This window comes from Corvus moneduloides, chromosome 3 (assembly GCF_009650955.1).
Source record: "Corvus moneduloides isolate bCorMon1 chromosome 3, bCorMon1.pri, whole genome shotgun sequence".
Lineage (NCBI taxonomy): Eukaryota > Metazoa > Chordata > Aves > Passeriformes > Corvidae > Corvus > Corvus moneduloides.
Window position 1 is genome coordinate 97,028,580 of NC_045478.1, and position 9,896 is coordinate 97,038,475.

Genomic DNA, 9,896 nt, shown 5'->3' on the forward strand with positions numbered 1-9,896 from the left:
AGGCAAATAAGGGTGCCAACAAGCCTCAGGTGAGGCAGGCAGAGGAGGTAACCTTGACTCACCCCATCTCAGAACTTTTTGCTTTGAGAGATCAGTGAGTGTACGATGAGTCTCAGCCCTGCCATCGCACTACCTGTGCATGGTCCTGCTCCAGTGACAGGCAATAGCTGGCAGACTGATACAAGGCCGGGCTCAGAAATTCACACAAAATCTCTCTTCTTGGCCTAGATCAATTAGCTGGAATACCACATCACAGTTTTGCCAGAGCCCTGCCAATACAATCTCACCAAACACTATGGATGGTATTTGTTTGCATTAAGAGACATTCTGAATCTTATCAGCCCAAACCACAGCATTTCTCATGACCAAGTCTTCCTCTCCACTCCTGATACTTAATACTTTCATTTTATCTTCTTGAGGTAGCAAAAGTATTATTCAGAGTGAGATTTCTTTGGTTCTGCAGTTTTTGTTTCAGAGGCTCAAATTCACAGAGCCCACAGTATGTGGTTCATTGTCAATCCCTCAACACAAACTGCAATAATAATTTCCCTGCAAATGAAGAATGTTGTCCCCTGGAACCAAGGGGGTTCCTAGAGCCAGGGACACAAGGTGGTCTCAGTGCAATTCAGACTAATCCTGTGTTTGCAAATCATCTGAAAAAGAAGGTTCTGGCTCACCCTCAATACCAGCCTCATCCTCACGTCCCTTGCTCTCTGCCATTGAGCATTCAGCAGAAATCTTCTGGGGATGTTTCTAAATTAGCTCACCAGTCAACCTCCTATTCAGTGTGCAACAGCACCTTTCCAACTAGCAGCTATTCTTCCACTGTAGTCTATACTCTGCGAGTTGTTATTCTAAATTTATCTACAAATTGAACATCCCTCTTTCCATCTGTAATCAGGCCAGGTACCAAACATGTTCTAAATCCTCCCTCATCTGATTACATTACTGCTCATTAATTTTCTTCTTTATTGTTGTTATTATTCCAGCTTCACAGCACTGGATTGATGTTGACTATTGACACAAAACAACTTCAGCTGTACAACTCAACCCCTGTATGTCTAGTCCACACTATCAGTAAAATAGGCACATTTATGTTCACATTTTTTTGTAATGCTTAGTCATGTTCACAAAAGTATCATGTACCACTACATAAGAACATCTTCAGAGAGGATTGTACAAACAGTTACAGATGAATTCCAGTTTATAATCACCTTTGCATTTGTATTTTTCCAGCTGGAACATGACAAATTTCTATCTGAGTCTGCATTTAAGAAATAGGAGCACCAGATATTTAAGACAAGAACTAAAGACAAAAGAAGAAAACACACCTTCTTATCACAAGAAAGCATTGAAATGACAAAAAAGTCTACAAAGTCCAAAAATATTCCAGCATGAAATATGGTTTGAAATATGAAGAGAGACAGGCACCCTGTGTAGTAAATCTCTTGACTATGTGATGAAAACATCTAATTTCTGAAGTTTAAAGAAACTCTACCTTGGAACATAAGAAATATTCATATCCAAGATTGACAGAATCTAGACCTGCAGCCAACCTGGTTTTCTCTTACTTAGTCCACTTTTTTTTGTTTTAAGACACCTTGCACACCCCCTCCATGAACAGTTTGTGACTCCCCTCGCAGCCCCTCACTTCTCATGTGCACCAGAGCCCTGTGTGAGCAGAGGCACATGGATGTAGTCAGAACTTCCACATCCAGGAACTCCATTGGTTTTGGACACATCTTTCCCTCATGGCATCTCCATACCATAGGAAGGGTACTTCCTATGTAAACAGCAAGGGTGCAAAAAATCCAAACTCAGTGATGAAAGGCAGCATGAGCTGCACAGCTACCCCAGTTAACACCACTCTGTGGCTTCACCTCACCGAGCATTCTTCTCTCCCTCACATGCTGTTTAAGATTCAAACTTTGAATCTAAGTCTAGTGTTCAGCAGAGCCCTATCACGTGCACAAAGTCACCTCATGAAACAGAAGGTAGGTCCTTGCTGTGTTCCTTGCCCAGCTGCCCCTAGACTACAGTGCCTGGCCACCTGCAGATCAGGAAAGGAAATCAAACTGAACCCTTTCAGGTTGCTATAATTTCATCTCCCCTTCCCAGAAAGTGATTTTAGCAAGCAGGAAAACACTCTTTGTCTGTACCATTCTCAAAGACATGAAAAACCCTTTATGAAAGTATAATTTTTCTTTCTGAGAGCTAATTAACACTGAGAACAGACACTGTAACACTCTGAGGTTTCCTGTGGCTGACAATTTTAAGTACTGTTCCCTTCAATCTTCATGGACTTCAAATTGAACACTTGCTTACACTTCCAGTGAAATACCATTATTTAATCTGCATTAAAATGTTTCTTCCAGTTGTCATACTAAAATTCCCAGTTCTTTTACTCTGAACTCTATAATCTATTGTAGCCTTTATCTTTACATTAACCATGTCAGGAGTAATCTGTGGATATCCTAATCTTTCCTTTTCTAATACCATAATCTCCTGATCATTAATCAAAAGAGAAAAAAGAAAGACTTGCAAAGCTGTTCTGTGGTTCCTGTTCCATGTTAGCAGTTACTAAGTCACTTGGCAAAACTATTAAGCAGAGAAGGTTTTCTGTTTCATTTGATGTTTTCTTTTAATTGTGCTCCCTCTGTTAATCTTCCTCTGTTGCTTTATTATGCATCACAAGCCTCTTCACTTCCTAGATTAGATCCATAGTTCTTTATTACTCCTTGGTATAGCTTGCAATGCCTTACCTCAGCACCCCATTTATGACTGGCATACGATGCTTTATTGAACTAGACCTGAGTAATGTGAATGCAAATGATTCATTTTCTAGCACTTCCTAGGATTCTTTTTTTGGGTTTGGAAATGAGAGCAGATTAGAGGAAGTCTCATTATACCAGATGGGACACTTACACAAATCAACCTTATCTAACGTTGAAGTGAGCCCAGTTCAGACAACGAAGATACACTACACGACGTCCAGAGGTCCCTTCAAGTGTGCAGTTTTCTGTGACTCTAATTCCAAACCTACTCTTGTTTTGGCTCATTCTCATGCCTTAACACTAAGTCTTTCTTTTGCTGCATGCGTGAAGTCTTAACTGGAGTATGTACCCATATATTGTTGAAGGACTACATTCACAACACAGCAATTTGTGTTCAGATTTTCCCTGCGCGCAACCTCACCCTGTTCTCTTCTGTTCCACAGAAATGCTTGAAATATCTGCTAGAGATCACTCAGTGGCTTGCTTTCCATTTCTTGATGCACTTTCACTTTGCACAGAGTACACATCAGGAGCTGAGACAGAGGTTTACCTTCCCCCAGGTGAGTGCCCTCACTGCCACATAGTGTGTCATGTCCTCACCCTCTGGTTTGTTCTTCATCCTCTTCCAGGGGAATACTCAACTACTTCAATGAAGTATCTAACAGATTTCAGGGGAAGAGATAGTGCTGTTACACTTTCTTTGTTTTTTACCTTAACTGTTTCATTTGAATGGTGCATGCACACACGCTACAGTCTCTGTTTAAAGGGAAAAAATAAGTCAAGAACAACAAATCCCTCCCTTCCATGTCTTCCTACTAGGTCTATAGAAGAAATCAAAACTTATTTTCACAGTCCCAGCAGAATACAGGCTGATCATTTCTCTTGCATGGTTCTAAGCCAGTGAAACAACACTGATAACAAGTTCTAAACTTCATTAATGCACGAAGAATAACGCATGGGTTATTTGTCACACAAAAATTAGCTATAAAGAATAACCTTTGCATGCAAACAGGAAAAGTTGACTCTAATGCAGAGAGGCATTTTGCCATCTACCAGAACATGCCACTTATGAATAGCAATTTTTTGTACCTAGATGCTTCCTCAAGGTCACTGCTGGGGAGAGACAGAAGCTCAGAATGCTGTGTCTTTCTGTCCTGCTTATTGGGTCAAGTACAAACACCAGCACATCTGGGGAAGGAAGGAGATTCTGCAAGCTTGTGGCTTCTGCTGCATCATGAAATTAACAGCTTTCAGCAGTTCAAGAGAAGCTCATAAGAAGGCAAGGGTGACTCCTCTCCACCTCTGCAGATCCCGCCCAACACTTATTCCACATCCTTCAGAAGAAGGGCTGGTCTGCACACTGGGTGAGACAACCATCTCCTTCCTATCCTTTGGACACTGCTGCCAAAGCTGGCAAATGAGGTCGTGATGAGAAATATAGCTATGGCTCAAAAGCTTCATAGAAATATCTGAAATAAGTATTAAGCACCCTTTCTAAATTTTTGTTTGTTTGTTTTTTGGTAGATTAATTTCTTCAGTACAAACAACCAGACGAAGAATTCGAAGGAATGTGCGAGAACATAAGTGGGAAGCTAATGAGTGAGCAGGGTGGTATTACCATGCCCCAAAGTGAGCGTTATCTATGCACTATGAAAGAAGCTAAAAATGATACCTGTCAACTATGGAACGTTTGCTGTTTGAAGGAATAAGATATTAAATAGCTTCATAAAATGCCAGAAGAGATGAGTAATTATTCAGTGAGGCACCTAGACCAGATTAATTACAGCTTGGGAAGAGAAATCTTGATAGGGATGTTTCTGTAAGATGGCAGAAATCTTCATGTTCTAGTAACCAACAGAATAATAATAATAATATAAATAAAACCCATCACAGTAAGAATAAAAAAAACAGTAAGCAAGCAAACTCCCCCCAAACCTCACATGGCAGGAACCATTACTTCATGAAGAAGGATCCAAGAACTATTTATCAGTCTCTGTCTTTCTGCTCTAAGCCAGAACATCCAGCTCATATATTTTAGGGTAATTCCCAAAGTATTTTTAGTAGAATATTGAGTATTACCCTTGCCCTTAAAATAGTGAAAAAAAAATATATAAGTAACTATACAGTCTGTTACAAAAAGCTTAAATACAGAAACTATGAAGGGAAGAACCTCGAGTGACACCAAGGAGATATGAAGAATACAATTCCCTTGAGATTTTAGAAGAAAAGTATTTTTATTCCTCACTCCTTCCATCATCTCCTTTCCATAAGGTATAAGATAATGCTAAAAAAAAGTGATTTTTTTTCTGTTGGGGGAAATCTGTTGTTCATAGCAATATCTCTCTCTGGAGATATAAAGACTATTTGGAGAAAATGACACTAATCTCAATTGCACAGACTGACAATTGCAGTCAGAGAAACCCTACGTCACCAAGCATTTTATCAAAGAAAATACCACACACTTCAAGAACAGAAGATTATCAGACTCCTGTACTTAAAATTAAGCATGCAGTTTCCATAAGCTTTTCGGTCTTATACAAGAAATATCAAAATACACCATGATAATTTCTTTAAGAATAATCTCAACAGCCTTTTGCTTCTAATGAAAATAAATACTAAATTCAAGTAGCACCCCAATTTACTGTCAATTTAATTTTTCAGCTGCACTATATCACACAGCATGAATATCTTAAAGGTAATGCAGTTTTAATACCTTTACTTGTAGAGATAGAAAATTTGCTTTGGCTCATCCAAAAGTCCTTCCCTATGCTCAGTCAGCAGACAAAATTCATCTTTTCAGTTCTCCAAGTCTAGTTGCAGGTGATTAACAAACAGCACATGTTTCACTGTGATGCCTTCAGAATTGCCTGGATCTGATCCCACATGGATGTCATGCCCTACCTTGGCAGGGTCACACTTAGTTTTAAACTCTCCCTCCTGGGTGAGCACTGGCAGGCCCCGGTCCTGAGACCCCATCCTGCAGTTGTGTTCCCATGATGGGCTCCTCTTGTGCTTTCAGGATGTGAGGTGGAGCTGGTCACCACCATCACTCCATGGAAACTACCAAACCCAACTCAGAAGGTCTTCATATACCTCTAAAAATATCCAAGTTCCTCCAGCACTGCTGTTCCTGGAATGAGGAAGGACTTTTAGCAGGGAACCAAACCAGGAAATATTGCCTGCAGGAGCAAGGGAAGAGCAACCACAGCAGAACCAGCCCCCAAGCAACTAATGAGGACAACACCCAGGTGATACTCTCCACCACCTGCTGATTGGGCAATTATGGCCTTGCTCTCTTACCCAGACTGGTGTAATTTCCTCATCCCAGCACTGCTCTGCCCATCCTTCTACTCTTCTTCCTCTTTGGTAGAAAATCCTCAAAATCTTACTCTAAGAGAAAACCCCTCTGAGAGCCCAGTGAAATCCTCCTTTTTCAATGAAAGAGAAAAAGTCATTATCAGAAGAACAAGCTTACCACTCCTGCAGTCACACTGACTGCTCTATCTACACCTTCTGCATGATTTTCTATCCTTTCCACTCCAAGTTTGCATTCTTGGGAAGAATAAGAATTTCTAGTTGCTCTGTATTTGCAAAATTTTAGCATATACAGGCTTTGTTCCTATTTGGTCCTTGATTCCATCATTATAATAACAAAAGTTGAACATTCAGAAATAATGCAAAAATAACTATCAGAAAGAAGACTGGTTATCAGGAAATAGGAATAAAAATTAAAAGTTTTCTTAAGGTCTATGCTGTTTCAAAGACTGACTTTCTTCCCTAGCAGTTGAGCTGTGAAAATTAGACTTTGCAGTTCAGTTTTAGGTGTGAGAATTGCCAATGTTGCTGAGAGCAGTCTGGCAGATAACTTGGGATGCAACACACCTGTGTTTGCAAGAACACGTTAAGCAAGCCTAGTTTTCTTCCTTTTGTCTGAGAAAATCTTTTACTGCTTAGAGATATGTAAAGAAATTCAACTATTACAGTTGAATATTTTCCATATTTTCTTCTAGTTAAAAGTCTAGCCATTGGTCCACATAAAGATTTTTGCAGAAAATATTTGACCTCCTTAGATACTGTTATAATTCTCTTTGGGAGAAAAATTTTTAATGGTTAAAAACACACAACAACAGACTGTAACTGCTTTTCCAAGCAGTTCTCTTTTTAAAACATTAAAAACAGTAACATAATTTTTCTAACATTAACCCCTCATATGTATAGTAATATTTTTCTTTTCATTTGTTTTTTTCTTTATGGATTTTCTTATTCAAAAAATACTTTCTATTTGTTTGCCATTTCAAAATCATACTTGCGGGAATGCACCACATTTTGAAGTTCTCATGCAAAGACAATTCACAAAGAAGGTCTCCTTGTGGTTTTATGCCCAGTTTTAGCAGCTTTTTCTGTCTTTCTGTGCCTATGCTGGTAGGTGGATTTTTGCCTTCAGCCAGTTCTTCCTAGTGACAGCATGAGGTGGGCTCACAGCTCTGTCAATAAATTTGACATTGAAAAGAGGACAAGGTCAAAAGTTTTTTCACCAGTCACACTAATATTTTCATTAGATTGAAGAAACTTCTTATTTATAGGAATTATTAGGACAATTTTAGGAAGAAATCAAAGATCTTCAAAGCTGTTGTACTGTGCTGTGAGAAGTATCTTCAAGCACAAACCAACTTTGGAGAATAGTACAGACTGTTTAATTGCTGGTTATAGGATCTGAAGTTGTTTGGTTCTCTCCAGTAGCCACTTTCAGCTGAGCAGTCCAACAGGGATTTGCCAGTGCTAAGCAGTCAGCATGTTTTTAATACGAAGCTCTGAGTAACACCCTGAACAGCTCCAGATAGCTCAGGCTGTGTCCCGTTTGAGGTGCTACGCTCCACACCTTCCTTTTCTCAGCCAAGAATATTAACCAGAATTAACAATGACTAATAACATCACACAATACTTCACATTCAAGCAATGGCTGATTGACTCAGCCATCAAGAACTGTTTGTCTTTGTTATCCTGTGCTGCTGCCTGGCCACATTGCTCTCCTGAAGTGTTGATACTGTGTAGGCAGGTGCTATCAAAGAGTAATCTATTGCAATTTCCTTTGAGCAAAATGAAAGTGGTTAAATTAATACCATAAAAATCTGAAATGTAAGTGCTACTGGAACAGCTATATTTGGCAATAAATCTGACCTTGATTACCTGTTATTTGCTAGTGCTCACTGGCTGAAGACAGTGAGCTGTCTCTACTTTGTGTTTCTAGAAAATTTCTGCCCTGGTGAGGCTTCACAGTGGTACAAATGAATTGTATTAAGGCATCTTCTTAATCATTTGTAATTATGGAATCAAGTACAGTTCAGAAATCTATCAGACCCAAGAAATCTATCTTCTAATCAGAAGTTCTGAGAAAAGAAGTCTGGCCCATTTAGTCCTGTATGATTATTTTTGCGTAAAGAAAATGTGTTTGCAGTAAAAAGCTCTTGCAAGTGCAAACACAGCCTAGGTGTGAGCACATGCTCCAAAGCCATGCTTGAATTACTAGAACTACACTGAGTCTGTGCCGCTTCTCTTGCCAGAATCTCTAGAGAAATATCTTGCTGTTACTGGTATTGCTCTAAACCACTTTGAGAGTGCTTTGTTAAAAAGACAAAAGTTCAAATCCCCCTTTGGGAGACTGTGGCCAAAGCCATCTCCATTTTCATGTTTTTCAGCGCTCCATGAGGTAGAATTTAATCCATTATTTAAAATTCTTTTTAAAGTAAGGTTTGTTTGGTTTTTTTTCTGATGATTTTCTGAAGGGTAAAATGTCCCCTAGAAGAAATACCATCAGTGTTCTCTTTGCAATACTAATCTGGTTCCTTTTTAGTAATTTTATTTCCTTTTCTTACAAATTAAATTTAACTGCAGAGACAGAACTCTTCAAAGATATTCCCACAAGATCTCTGGTTAGATTATACCATTACTTCAAACGATAATGAATCTGTTTCTGAAAAACAAATGTTTGTCTCTTCCAAATTGTGCCTTGAGTTCCCTTGAGCTTTACAATTCAGTGAGCATTAATGTTACATAGCACAAATAATGGGACTTTTTCTGAGAAGACAGGACACAGCTGCTGATGCTTAATTAAAACTTATAAGATTTGTTGTATTGCTTTGATCTGTTGCTTTTTTTGTTTCTCCACCTTTTCAGCAAAGGTTCTGTCAAAGCCTAAACGTATGCTGCCTGCTTGTCACAGTGAATGTCATGCATAGGACCTGTCTCTGAAGCTTTTGAGAGAAAAGAACAATTCCTTTCAAGATGAAAACATTGACATGTTTAACTGTGTTTACATTATATTTTTAGATCCATGTTAACAATATACACAGCTTATATATTCAGATGATTTCAAGCAGGTGACAGTGACATAGTTTGTACACACAAGAAAATGTACCTGGAAGTGTTCAAAAAACAAACCATTGAGGCCATGGTTTGGTGGTGAACTCAGTTGTGGTGCTAGGTTGATGGTTGATGGCTGGACTTGATAATCTTAGAGGTCTTCTCCAACCTTAATGATTCCATATGTGCCAAAAGCCATAGAACAGGTACGTAAACCTCATTTTAATGAACATCATTTGTGTGGGCAGCCTATACTGCATAATATACAATGTGCATCACCCTACAGAGCACAGATACAGACATTGGGCAAGACAAAAATTAGTCAGAGGCAGCATAAGATGCTGCTGGAATGGGTCAGAGTCCATAGTGCTGCATGATCTATGGTGACAAGGACAGCATTGCTTTCACATCTGCACAGGAAGTAGCACAGCTTCTAACAGGACAAGGACATTGGTTGGAATTATTTGAGGAAAAGAGGCTATGCTGAACCAAATAAAATCAGAAGAAAAGCAGAGAAACCTACAGTTCTCCCTCTCCTTTCTGTATTTTGCAAAGACACAGATGTTATGTGCATTGGAGCATGGGGCAGAACGTCTCAGCTAGCAAAGACCAGGGGCAGGGTGATGTGTATGAACTAAGGGCAGTCAGAACTGGCCTCACCTAGTCTTTGTACCTTAATGAAAACTGCTATATAAGCATTTATCTTCCAAGATTTATATGGATTATTGCCAGTTAATTTAAATACCGAACAGATTACTTTTC

General features: G+C 39.2%; 1 long non-coding RNA gene across 1 annotated transcript; it reads left to right on the top strand.

Moving 5' to 3' along the window:
- Nucleotides 1–2,443: 2,443 nt before the first annotated feature.
- Nucleotides 2,444–6,907, top strand: LOC116441218. Its single transcript, XR_004238967.1, has 3 exons — nucleotides 2,444–3,334; nucleotides 3,868–4,138; nucleotides 4,299–6,907. It is a non-coding gene; the product is annotated as an uncharacterized LOC116441218 (long non-coding RNA).
- The last annotated feature ends 2,989 nt before the right edge of the window (nucleotides 6,908–9,896 follow it).